The sequence below is a fragment of the Myotis myotis genome, unplaced genomic scaffold (genome assembly GCF_014108235.1).
Source record: "Myotis myotis isolate mMyoMyo1 unplaced genomic scaffold, mMyoMyo1.p scaffold_m19_p_8, whole genome shotgun sequence".
In the NCBI taxonomy this organism is placed as follows: Eukaryota; Metazoa; Chordata; class Mammalia; order Chiroptera; family Vespertilionidae; genus Myotis; species Myotis myotis.
In genome coordinates, this window is record NW_023416390.1 from 28,540,719 (window position 1) to 28,552,181 (window position 11,463).

Below are 11,463 nucleotides of genomic sequence, written 5' to 3' on the forward strand. Positions count from 1 at the left end.
CCATGTCTGCACCAGTGCTCAAGGCTGTGGGCCCGCCCCATTTTTGGAACATGCAGAGCACTCTTGGTTTTTTTAATCCTCACCCAAGGATATTTTTCCATTAATTTTTAGAGAGAGTGGAAGGGAGGGGGAGAGACAGAAAGAGAGAAACATCGATGTGAAAGAGACACATTGATTTGTAGCTTCTGGCAAGCACCCTGACCAGGGCCAAGGATCAAGCCTGCAACCAAGGTATGTGCCCTTGACTGGAATTGACCCTGGGACCCTTCAGTCCACCAGCTAATGCTCTATCCACGGAGTCAAACCGGCTAGGGCTATAATGTGGACTCTTTGGATGCACTTATCAGGTGTTCCTATAATGTGCTGTGAACTAGGTAGTTAATTGTCAGGTTTCTTACTACCCTCACCTTTTTTTCTTAATGATGTGGTTTCATTTACGTGAGGCCTTAGGCCAATCCTAGTTCACTTGGTTTTGCCTAAAAATTTGACACTAATTAGGGACCTTGTTATCACAAGGAAACAAAGGACTGTGTGATAAAAGAGCTTTTAAAGAACAAACTTTATGAAAATTTTACTTTTTCTACACATGCCCTACATAATGGGTACATTATCTAAAGAGAAGAGGACTTTTCTCTTTTCCCCAGAAGCAAGTTCATATAGAGGAAGCGACTTTAAGGTGAATCAAATCCTAGAACAGGTTTCTTGGAGTCAAATTGGAATTTTCAGGAAGCACATGAGAATAATACTCACTCAACAATGGACCTGAAATGTTGAATAAATATGTGGGTGTGGAACACCCCAACTTCAGAAATAGTAATCTTCAAAGTCTTATTTGATGTAGAAGCTGCATTATGTCAGGAAAATCCAAGTGAATTGTTGGGCTCACTTCAAAGAGGGCTCTGGGCTCCACCCTTCTCACTACGGAGCATTAACTCTCGCATCAGCCCACCTCCCCTCCCCTTTCGTACCTCACTACCTTTGCAAAGTGTTTCAAATGTCAAAAATATGTTCTGGAGAAAAGGAAGAGTGCACGGACAAGTATCTAAAACTCCCCAACTATTGTAGCTTCTCAGCAGGGAAGGAAGTTTTGCCAAGGCAGAAAGCCAGGGGTTGCTGAAGGGTGAATCCAGACCTCCTCAAGGTCACTCAGTCTCCCTGCCTTTTTCCTATTGGAAAAATGCAATATCAGAATCCAGCTATAGGTAAATAAGGACGAAGCAGACAATTACCAGCCAACTCAGGGAAAAGCACTAAATACTCAGGGACACATGGGTCCTCTTCCCTGCCCCTCCCACCTTGTCACACCTTGCCTGTCCCCTTTCCATACTACTCTTTGTTGTCAGCTGCCATTGTCACTAAAACCAAGGCTTACTATGTGTTAAGGGCTTTTAATGGCAATTGAATGAAAATATAATATGCATGAGAGGCCAGAGGAAAAAATTATACAGTCTAAAAAAGAACAACTTAGCCCTGGCTGGTTTGGTTCAATGGATAGAGCGTTGGCCTGCGAACTGAAGGGTCCCAGGTTCGATTCTGGTCAGGGGCATGTGCCCAGGTTATAGGCTGGGTCCCCAGTGGGGGGCTTGCAGCCGATCAATGATTCTCTGTCATCATTGATGTTTCTATCTCTCCCTCTCTGAAATCAATAAAAATATATTTTAAAAAAGAAGTATGTGTCAAAAAAAAAATGAAATCAATAAAAATATATTTTATTTTTCCTCTCTGAAATCAATAAAAATATATTTTAAAAAAGAAGTATGTGTCAAAAAAAAAATGAAGTATATGTCTATCATTTAAAAATAAATAAATAAATAAATAAATAAATAAATAAATAAATAAATAAGAACAACTTAGTTGTGGAGAGGAGATAGGATTGAAGGTTGTAAGACTCCAGTCTGGATTAACTGGTTATTCTAGCAGATATCTGGTTATGGTAGGGAATGGGGAAGCTGGGTGTGGAAAATAGTATTAATTCGTAGGCAACAAGCTTATGCAAGTCCCCACAGCTATGATTAAGAAAAGATGCAAATATTTAAGTTGCCTTGATTGGGAACCCTTGACATAAGAAAGTAACTCCTAGAGTAGTTTTCAAACTTCTTGGAACATAGCCTGAGAAAGAAACATATTTCATATGTCAACCAGTACGTGTGTGTGTGTGTGTGTGTGTGTGTGTGTGTGTGTAAACAGAATGTTCACAGAACGGAACTTATCTTTACAAGCTGATCTGCTCTCTGTTCTGTTCTCCCACAGGACTTGAACATTGCTCAGAACCTGATTAAAACCTGCTGTGGAAGAGCCCACCACAGAAACTAGCATAAAAGATGCGTCGAGGAGTAGCACTCCTTCAAATCTTGGGGCACTGCACAGAAACTCCCAGAGCGACATTCTCTGGCTCTGGGCCGCTCCACTGGACGTCACCCCGTTTCCCTGAAATGGTGACCAGCTTTTGGCAGCCTGGCTCGCGATCCTTCTGAGCTCCTCTAAGATGTATCTTGTCCTGGTGTCTTTGAAAGAGCTTCTTTGCTGGGTTTTGCATGAAAAAAATATGCTTTTCTTGGGCATTGATAGAAAAAAGTGAGAAAAGGAAAGCCACAGAGAAAGAGGCCAAGGATATGATGCTGAGGTAAAAGTCTCATTTTTTGGCCAGCGACATCAAGAGTTGGGCCATGTAGGCCACCAGCGTGACTCACGCCCCTGCACCTTCTGGTAGTGCTCTGGGCTGACCACGCTGTATAAGTAGGCAAAGTAGACCACCTCGGTGGCAGTGACTATCCCATAGAAGAACTCCACAACCTACATGGCTGTCACTCCTTGGCCAAACAAGAGCAGCAGCAGCAGGTAAGAGTATGTCCAAAGTGGAAAGATGTGTTTTATTATCTGTAACATTAAATGGAGAAAGTGTGAGGACACAAGCACATGGAAGTGAAATGCACCATGGGTTTCTGACATGTACATTGTCCAGGAGACATGTATTAATCCTAGGACATGTTGGTTGGCCCAAGCCAAAATGGGTCCAATCGGAAACTTCACATAAATTTCTGACAATAGCATGAAAGCAATGAGAAACTGAAGTTCAAGAAAACAAATTGTGAAGATGACAGATTGGATTCATTCCTCCAGGTGTAAAAAAAAGCAATTATTAGTCTTACCTGCTTCATACATTATTTTTTTGTTGTTGTTCTCAGAGCAAGAAGCATTATATTATAAATAATCAGAATACTTCATATTCAAGATACAACCATCATAAACTTTTATGCACTGACTAATAGCATCAAAACACATGAAACAAAACTACCAGATACACAAGGAGAAATCAAAAGAAATACTACAGTTATAGGAGACCTTACTACTTCTTTATCAGTCTTCAGCAGATTAAATTGAAAAAATGAATAATAATTCTTACATTTTCCATTGTAATTTGATCTGCAAGAGCTACTGAGGCTGGGAAAAGAGACTATAATGCACATATTCACCTTTCTCACCTACCAGCATTTCCAGGGCAATCTGGGCCTGTTCAGGCACTTTGCCTGTGGGCACCCTTCCTGAAAGTCAGAGCCATAGTTAAAAAGGATGTTTCAATGCTGGTAGAACCTGACCATCTTCACCTTTATTCATCTCAGAAGGCCAATGTGCAGACCATTGAAATGCCATCTGGGTGACCAGGCGCATATCAGAGTCACCTAGCGGGTTTGCTAAAATACGGGCATTCAGATTGAATAGGTCTGGATGGTGCCTGAGAATTTACATTTCTAACAAGTTCCCAGGTAATGTTGAAGCCTGATTAGTGGACTTCTGAGAATTAAATCCTATGACCTGGCCAAAAGTTAAAAACAGCCTTACTATCTATATATATCTATATATATAAAAGCCTAAATGACTGTTGCTATGAGGTGCACTAACCACAAGGGGGCAGACACTCAATGCAGGAGCTGCCTCCTGCTAGTCAATGCACTCCCACAGCCAACCTCCCACAGTCCCTCCCCCTGGCTGGCCCCAATCTGCCCCAATTGAGGCCTGCCAGTGAACCTCCCACAGTCCCTTCCCTCCCCCACATCGGGAATGGGCAAGATGCCCCGATCACCGGCCAGGCCGAAGGACCACACCCATGCAAGAATTTGTACACAAGGCCTATAGCTTATAAATAAAGAGGGAAAATCTTCAGGGAATTTTCCACAGGCTTTTTCAGTAAACTTTTCCTCTCCAATTTTTTACTATTCTCTATGATTTGTACTCATAACTAGAGATGACTTTATTTTAGGTTACTGATAATAAGCAACAAAGTCCTAGACCAGTGATGGCGAACCTATGACACGCAAACTCATTTTTTTGGTTGATTTTTCTTTGTTAAATGGCATTTAAATATATAAAATAAATATCAAAAATATAAATCTTTGTTTTACTATGGTTGCAAATATCAAAAAATTTCTATATGTGACACGGCACCAGAGTTAAGTTAGGGTTTTTCAAAATGCTGACACACCGAGCTCAAAAGGTTCGCCATCACTGCCCTAGACTATGTTTTTATACAAGTGAAAGATTAAAGGAAGGTTGTTTTGCACCCTCCTTATTTTTGTTGTAGCAAAGAGTTTCTATTTTCTACATTAAAATTATTACAGCCCATTTGCTCATATTTGAGATTGTAAGAAGTGCTGACATTAGCCTAACAAGACTGAAATCTACACTGAGGCTTATATTTTTATATGGTCAAGTTAAATAAGGTACAAAAATAGCTCTGAAGGTCTCATTATTGAGAAAAACCCTGAGAAGCAGAGAATTACTATGGGAAAAACTCAGGAATGGCTTGGCAAAGTTCCCCAACAATTCATGGATGGTTCAACTTTTGAAAAAAAAAAAAAAAAGCCATCCCACAAAAAACCAAAAACAATAAGTAAAAAAGACTAGTCATCAATACAACTGACTTCTTTTTATAAAACTTGCATTCTCTTCCCCATGTTCTTTTTGTCCTTCAGTCTTTAAGAGGGGGGAAATTATTGTGACAGCGAAAAGAGATCAACTGAAGGACTTGTATGCATGTATATAAGCATAACCAATGGACACAAGACACTGGGGGTAGGGGAGGCCAGGGGAATGTCAAGGGGGGCGGGGAGGAAAGGGGACATATGTACTACTCTTTGTAATACTTTAAGCAATAAAACAAAATTTAAAAAAATAATAAAAAAAGTAAAAGATAGCAGACATATATGAGAGCTAAAAAAAAGAAAAAAAAATACATTATGGGTCAAAACACACAAAGCACAGAAACTTGAGTCTTTTCTTTTGGGTTTCTTGATGGAAAAGAATATTACTGATTACTTAAAAGCACTGTAGTAAGGGATGAAGTTTCATCTCAGCTGAAAAAGTGGGGGTCACTGGTGAAAATCCTCTTAAGAATTGCTTAGGTAAGTTAGCCACTCTCTCATTTAGTCTTTCACCCAAAAAAAAAATAAAAATCAAGAAATTTATCCTAAGGCAGAAATTTGGGGCAGAAGACAAATTTGGTGGGATTTAGAAAGGAAAGAAAGTTTCCAATGGACATAATTGCTAGGTAAAAACCATGCCCTTAATGAAGAGCTTATTACCATGTAGATGGATTGGAAATTCATGTTAATGATTATTTTAAAATGGTGAATAAAATAGCCTTAGGGAAGAAAAGATTTATATAGCAGATAGGCCCCTTGCCTTTTCAAAATATAAAACCCAAAGAGAACATTGATTTAGCATAAGAAGCCTCAATTAATCTGAACTGTCATTCATCCAGGTGATTTGATTTGCTTTTAATACCTATGTTTGGAAGTGTTACATAGACATCTAGATAATATCATGTCATAGATGAAATTGAAACACAACACTTAGAAGTATTTTTTAATTGCTATTTAATCCCCCCCCCATTTTATGTTGCTATTTTTGTAAAATTAAATCTCTATTGTTCAGATTATTACAGTTGTTCCTATTTTTCCCCCCCATAGCTCCCCTCCACCCGGTTCCCACCCCACCCTCTGCCCTTAGCCCACCCCACCCCATCCTCATCCATAGGTGTACGATTTTTGTCCAGTCTCTTCCCGCACGCCCCACACCCCTTTCTCCCCCAAGAATAGTCAGTCCACTCCCTTTCTATGTCCCTGATTCTATTATATTCACCAGTTTATTCTATTCATCAGATTATTTATTCACTTGATTTTTAGATTCACTTGTTGATAGAAGTGTATTTGTTGTTCATAATTTGCATCTTTACCTTTTTCTTCTTCTTCCTCTTCTTAAAGGATACCTTTCAGCATTTCATATAATACTGGTTTGGTGGTGATGAACTCCTTTAGCTTTTTCTTATCTGTGAAGCTCTTTATCTGACCTTCAATTCTGAATGATAGCTTTGTTGGATAAAGTAATCTTGGTTGTAGGTTCTTGGTATTCATCACTTTGAATATTTCTTGCCACTCCCTTCTGGCCTGCATAGTTTCTGTTGAGAAATAAGCTGACAGTCATATGGGTACTCCCTTGTAGGTAACTGACATTTTTTCTCTTGCTGCTTTTAAGATTCTTTGTCTTTTGCTCTTGGCATTTTAATTATGCTGTGTCTTGGTGTGGTCCTCTTTGGATTCCTTTTGTTTGGGGTTCTCTGCGCTTCCTGGACTTGTAAGTCTATTTCTTTTACCAGGTAGGGGAAGTTTTCTGTCATTATTTCTTCAAATAAGTTTTCAATATATTGCTCTCTCTCTTCTTCTGGCACCCCCATAATTCTGATGTTGGTACGCTTGAAGTTGTCCCAGAGGCTCCTTACACTATCTTCATATTTTTGGATTCTTTTTTCTTTTGTTTTTCCGGTTGGGTGTTTTTTGCTTCTTCATATTTCAAATCTTTGACTTGATTCTTGGGATCCTCTAGTCTGCTGTTGGAACTCTGGATAATAGTCTTTATTTCAGTCAGTGTATGCTTAATTTCTAGTTGGTCCTTTTTCATATCCTCGAGGGTCTCACTAGATTTCTTGAGGGTCTCACTAAATTTATCAGTGGTTTCTAGAAAATTCTTGAAAAACCTTATGAGTGTGGTTTTGAACTCTATATTCAGTAATTTGCTTTCCTCCATTTCTGTCATTTGTGACCTGTTTCTTTGTCTCTGCATTTTTTATGCTTCCTTGTGTTGAAAGAGTTGCTTTCTGTGCTAGGTGTTCTACAGGGCCCAGTGGCTCAGCCTCCGCAATTACCTGAGGTGGACACTCTTGGTGCACCCCTTTGTGGGCTTTGTGCACAGTCTTGTTGTAGTTAAGCCTTGATTGTTGTAGGTATCACTGGGAGGAATTGACCTCCAGGCCAATTGGCTGTGAGAATCAGCTGTGTCTACAGTGGGAAAACTTCTGTGCTGGAGACACCCTTCTGGGGCAAGACTTGCTTTAGTGGGGCTTTGGTGCTCACTGAGTCTGTCCCCTGAGTGTGTCCCTTGTGGATCTGAGAAGTTGTAATCTGCATGGTCCCACTCTGACCACTGGGTACACTGGCTCTTGGATCTCTAAGGAGGTGCTAATTTAGCCTCTGCCTGAGGCTACCCGGCAGGATCTATGGAGAGACCTGCAGATTCCTCTTCCTTGTTTGGGGTTTGGAGGTGCCCAGATGAGGCCCAGCTGTGAAGCAATGCAAGCTGCTGTGGGGCCTTGGGCCTTCTTTTGGAAGTTCTGGGTCTCTCTGGCCCATCTGCAGTTTCTTAGGTAATTTTCAGATTGCAAGGGGCCAGGCCTTTCATATGTAAAAGCCTCTGCACACAGCTTGGGTGGGGCGGGGTCTCAGGAAATCAACAGGGCGGAGCAAATAGCTATGGCTGATCCTCAGTCCTACCCTAAGAGGCCCCGCGTCTCAGTGTCCTGGTAATCACTGCAAGCACATCTGAGAGAAAGCCACCCTCAAGTTCCGACCAATGCCAGACAGTCCAGTTTCTCCCCATATGAGTCTGGGTCCCCAGAGACTCATCCGGAACTGGAGTTCAGAGCAGCCAGGAGCTTGAGACTCCCTCCTGATTGAAAAAGACAACCGCATCCTCAGTTGCCAGCCCTTTCCACGTGTGCCTCCGTACCTCTGCACTTTACTTCCGCACCTCCTCTGAGTCTCAGTGTGCTTTTCTCTTTCCTTCTAGTTGTAGAATTTCCACTCATCCAGCCTTCCTGTGGTTCTGGATGATGTCAGTTTTGTCTTTTAGTTGTATTTTTTGAAGTGGTTGTGTGAGGCAGCAATTTCCATTGTTTACCTATGCCGCCATCTTGGTTTCTCTATGTTGTTATTATTGAAAAGTGAAAACTTCTGTTCAGTATGATAAACCTTAAGAATGGCTGACTAAATGAAAAGCAATCAACAACTCCAGGAGAAATCTCACACACTCAATCACTGACCATTTCTTCTCTGAAGCTTCCTGACCTTCTCCAGCAACTCCTCTTCCTCCAGCCTTGGCAAGACATCATGGCCTGTCAGTCAAGGATGGGGCTCTGCTGTCAACCAGGACCAAATTCTTTGCTACTTACAAGTGTGTGACCTTTGACAAATGATTGGACTTCTTAGTACCTTAGATTTATCATCTTTAAGATGGGAATGATAATACCTACCTCACCTTGTGAAGATTGCACGCATTAGTACATGTTAGAGCAATGACAATCTGTAAGCATTAGTGATACAATCTCTAGTGCTGAAGGCTTTGAAGGGTACTGACATGTTGACCTGCACATCTGCTCAGCCTGGGGCAACTTGTGAGCAGGGATTCAACTTTGTCACCCAGAGTCTAGCACAGTATCTGATACAAAGGTCTCCTGGAACTTCTCATTGAAAGTGCAGCCAGCCATTCGAGCAAACGGGCTTTTCTAACTGACCAGAAACATTCAAATAGTAAGACCACGATGCTTTCCAAGTGTTCTGGCTATCTCAGGTTGTTCTCTGGAGTGGGAACCATAAGCCAGGATTTGATTCTCAAGAACATGTAGGCTCCTCTTAGTGCTGATTGGGCGTAGGGAAAGGGGGAACTCCTGGTGCGAAGAACATGGGCTTTGTAGTTGAGCAAATTCAAATCTCCACCCTTTCAAGTCATGTGACCCTAGACAAGTTTCCTAGGGTGCCAGGGCCTCCGCTTTCCTCACCTGCCTAGGTGGATTATAATGCCCATCACAAAGTATGATTTGAGGAAATTTCCTGCCATGATGCCTGTCATTACTGCAGGTACTTAATGTGGGTTGGGTTCCTGAGTCCAGCTTCCAGGGCAATGAGTCGGGCAAGCACCATCTTTACTGGCGGAGCCCGCAATGTTACCACTGCTCTGGTTCCTGTTGCAGTGTGAAGTGCTTAAGCTGGGACAATGCGGTTTCCAGTGAGGTTAAGCAACCAAGATTGTTGCTCACACGGATCAGACGCACTGGCAGTTACAGGGAACATTCTTTGGAAAGCTTCCCCTGGAGGGTGATAAATTAAATAAATGCATACTTTATTAAAAAAATCATAATTTCACCCTGTCAGGTCTGTTGCACTTTTTGAAAGTTTTAGAGAGTAGTAATTCTTAGGAGTCTAATAATAAAATGCAAAGTAGAAGAAGACAGTATCTAACAGAGGTTGTATTGGGTGGTAGACACACAGCACAATGCACAGATCTTGTATCATAGAAAGGTACACTTGAAACCTATATGACCCTATTAATCCATGTCACCCCAATACAGTTAATAAAAATTTAAAAAACACACAGAGTTTGTAGCAAGGAAATCTCAGATCCTTCTCTGACTCCATGTCTCAGGCACTGGTGAGGATGAAATATCACATATCACTTCCCAGGCCACTTTGATTCCAGAGACCGTAGCTTCAGGATTTTATGTAGGAAATAACTTTTGCTTCCACGCCCAATGTTGGTGGCCAGTTTGTGAAAGTAGAATGTTGAACAGAAAATGGCTGGATTGGTTGGTTTGACTAGATTTGGAAGCCATTACCAGCACAAAGACAAGACTCACTTAAGAAACAGCTGCAACAAATCCTCTTGAATATGTTTCTGTTACTCCAGTTAGGCTCTAAGGTTGCCCCCTGCTGGTATCTTTATTTATTGCAAAAGGCATTGTATTTCTGTTTTATTTGTTTGTGCTCTGCCCCTTTGAATTGAATGGCTTTCCTTGTGCCCCACAGAAACCTAAGGGTTCATTCAGAAGAACGTTGGAAACGAGAGGGGTACCAGATTCCTTGATTATGTCTCTGCTGAGATATATAGAAGGGAGCAAAAACTCAGCAGGAAAGATGAAAACACTCCTTCTTAGAGTTCTTTTTCTCATTCAAAAGCATTTTTCTCTTTTTTAAAAATTAGTGGTGGAGTTATAGCTATTAAAAAAGAAGACACACTGAATTTACAATCCCAGGTTATCCCAGTGGCGTAATTTTTAATATTTCAAGCAGGTGATAATTTTTAGTTATTTTTTAACCTGTCGTTTCAAAGGTCATTGGAAAATCAGTTAAAATGTTACCAAACAAATGCTTTTATTTCCCCCTAATTATGTTAAGATGCAAATCTGTAGCTTTCAAAAGAGAGTTGGGTACATTGAAAATTGTGGTTATAGAATTGTACACCTAAAACCTATATAATTTTATTAACCAATATCACCCCAATAAATTAAATTTTTAAAAAAGAGAAAGGAATTTGCTTCTGTTTCAGAACACTGGCCTATGCTAGTGTAGTTTCTGTCTGGGGAGTCCTGGAACTCTGCACCCTGACTGTTTTTTACTGCCACGAGTGAATGGGCTTTTAATAATTACACCAACTATTACTGTGATGTGCACCATCAGATTCCCCCCCCCACCCTACCCCCCACCCCCCGGTTGTACTTATTCCTAACTGGCTGACCTTACCCAGATTGTTTAGTCTCTCTGAGCTCTGCTGATTAAAAGAAGATAAAAATGCACAGCTGGTGTGGCTCAGTGGTTGAGTGCCAACTTATGAACCAGAAGGTCATGGTTTGATTCCAGTCAGGGCACATGCCTGGGTTGTGGGCTTGATCCCCAGTGAGGGGCGTGCAGGAGATAATTGATCAATGATTCTCTCTTATCATTGATGTTTCTATCTCTCTGTCTCCCTTCCTCCCTGAAATCAATATATATATGGATGAAAGTGAAAAAAGAAGATAAAAATGATCTACTTTGTGGTTTGGGAGGAGTAAATAAGGTCAGTAGGGAAGGACTGAGGGCATGCCTAGCACAATGCCAATGTCTTTCTCTTGTTTTCCTTTCAGAATCTGGTCGTTTCAGTGACCCCAAAAACCACATGGACCAATGAATTGTTGATAAAATAAAAGCTCCTAATATCAAACCCAGCTAATTTGAATTATTGTTAATCAGTACAAAATGTGTAATTAACTTCAAAATTATTTTTTAATTTTATATTAGTTTCAAGTGTACAGCATAATGGTTAGACAATTATATAATTTATGAAGTGATCCCCTTGATAATTCTAGTACCTACCTGGCGCCAT

General features: G+C 40.8%; 1 pseudogene; it reads right to left on the reverse strand.

Annotated features, from left to right (window-relative positions):
- Positions 1–1,166: 1,166 nt before the first annotated feature.
- LOC118661503 lies at positions 1,167–11,463 on the reverse strand (annotated as a pseudogene).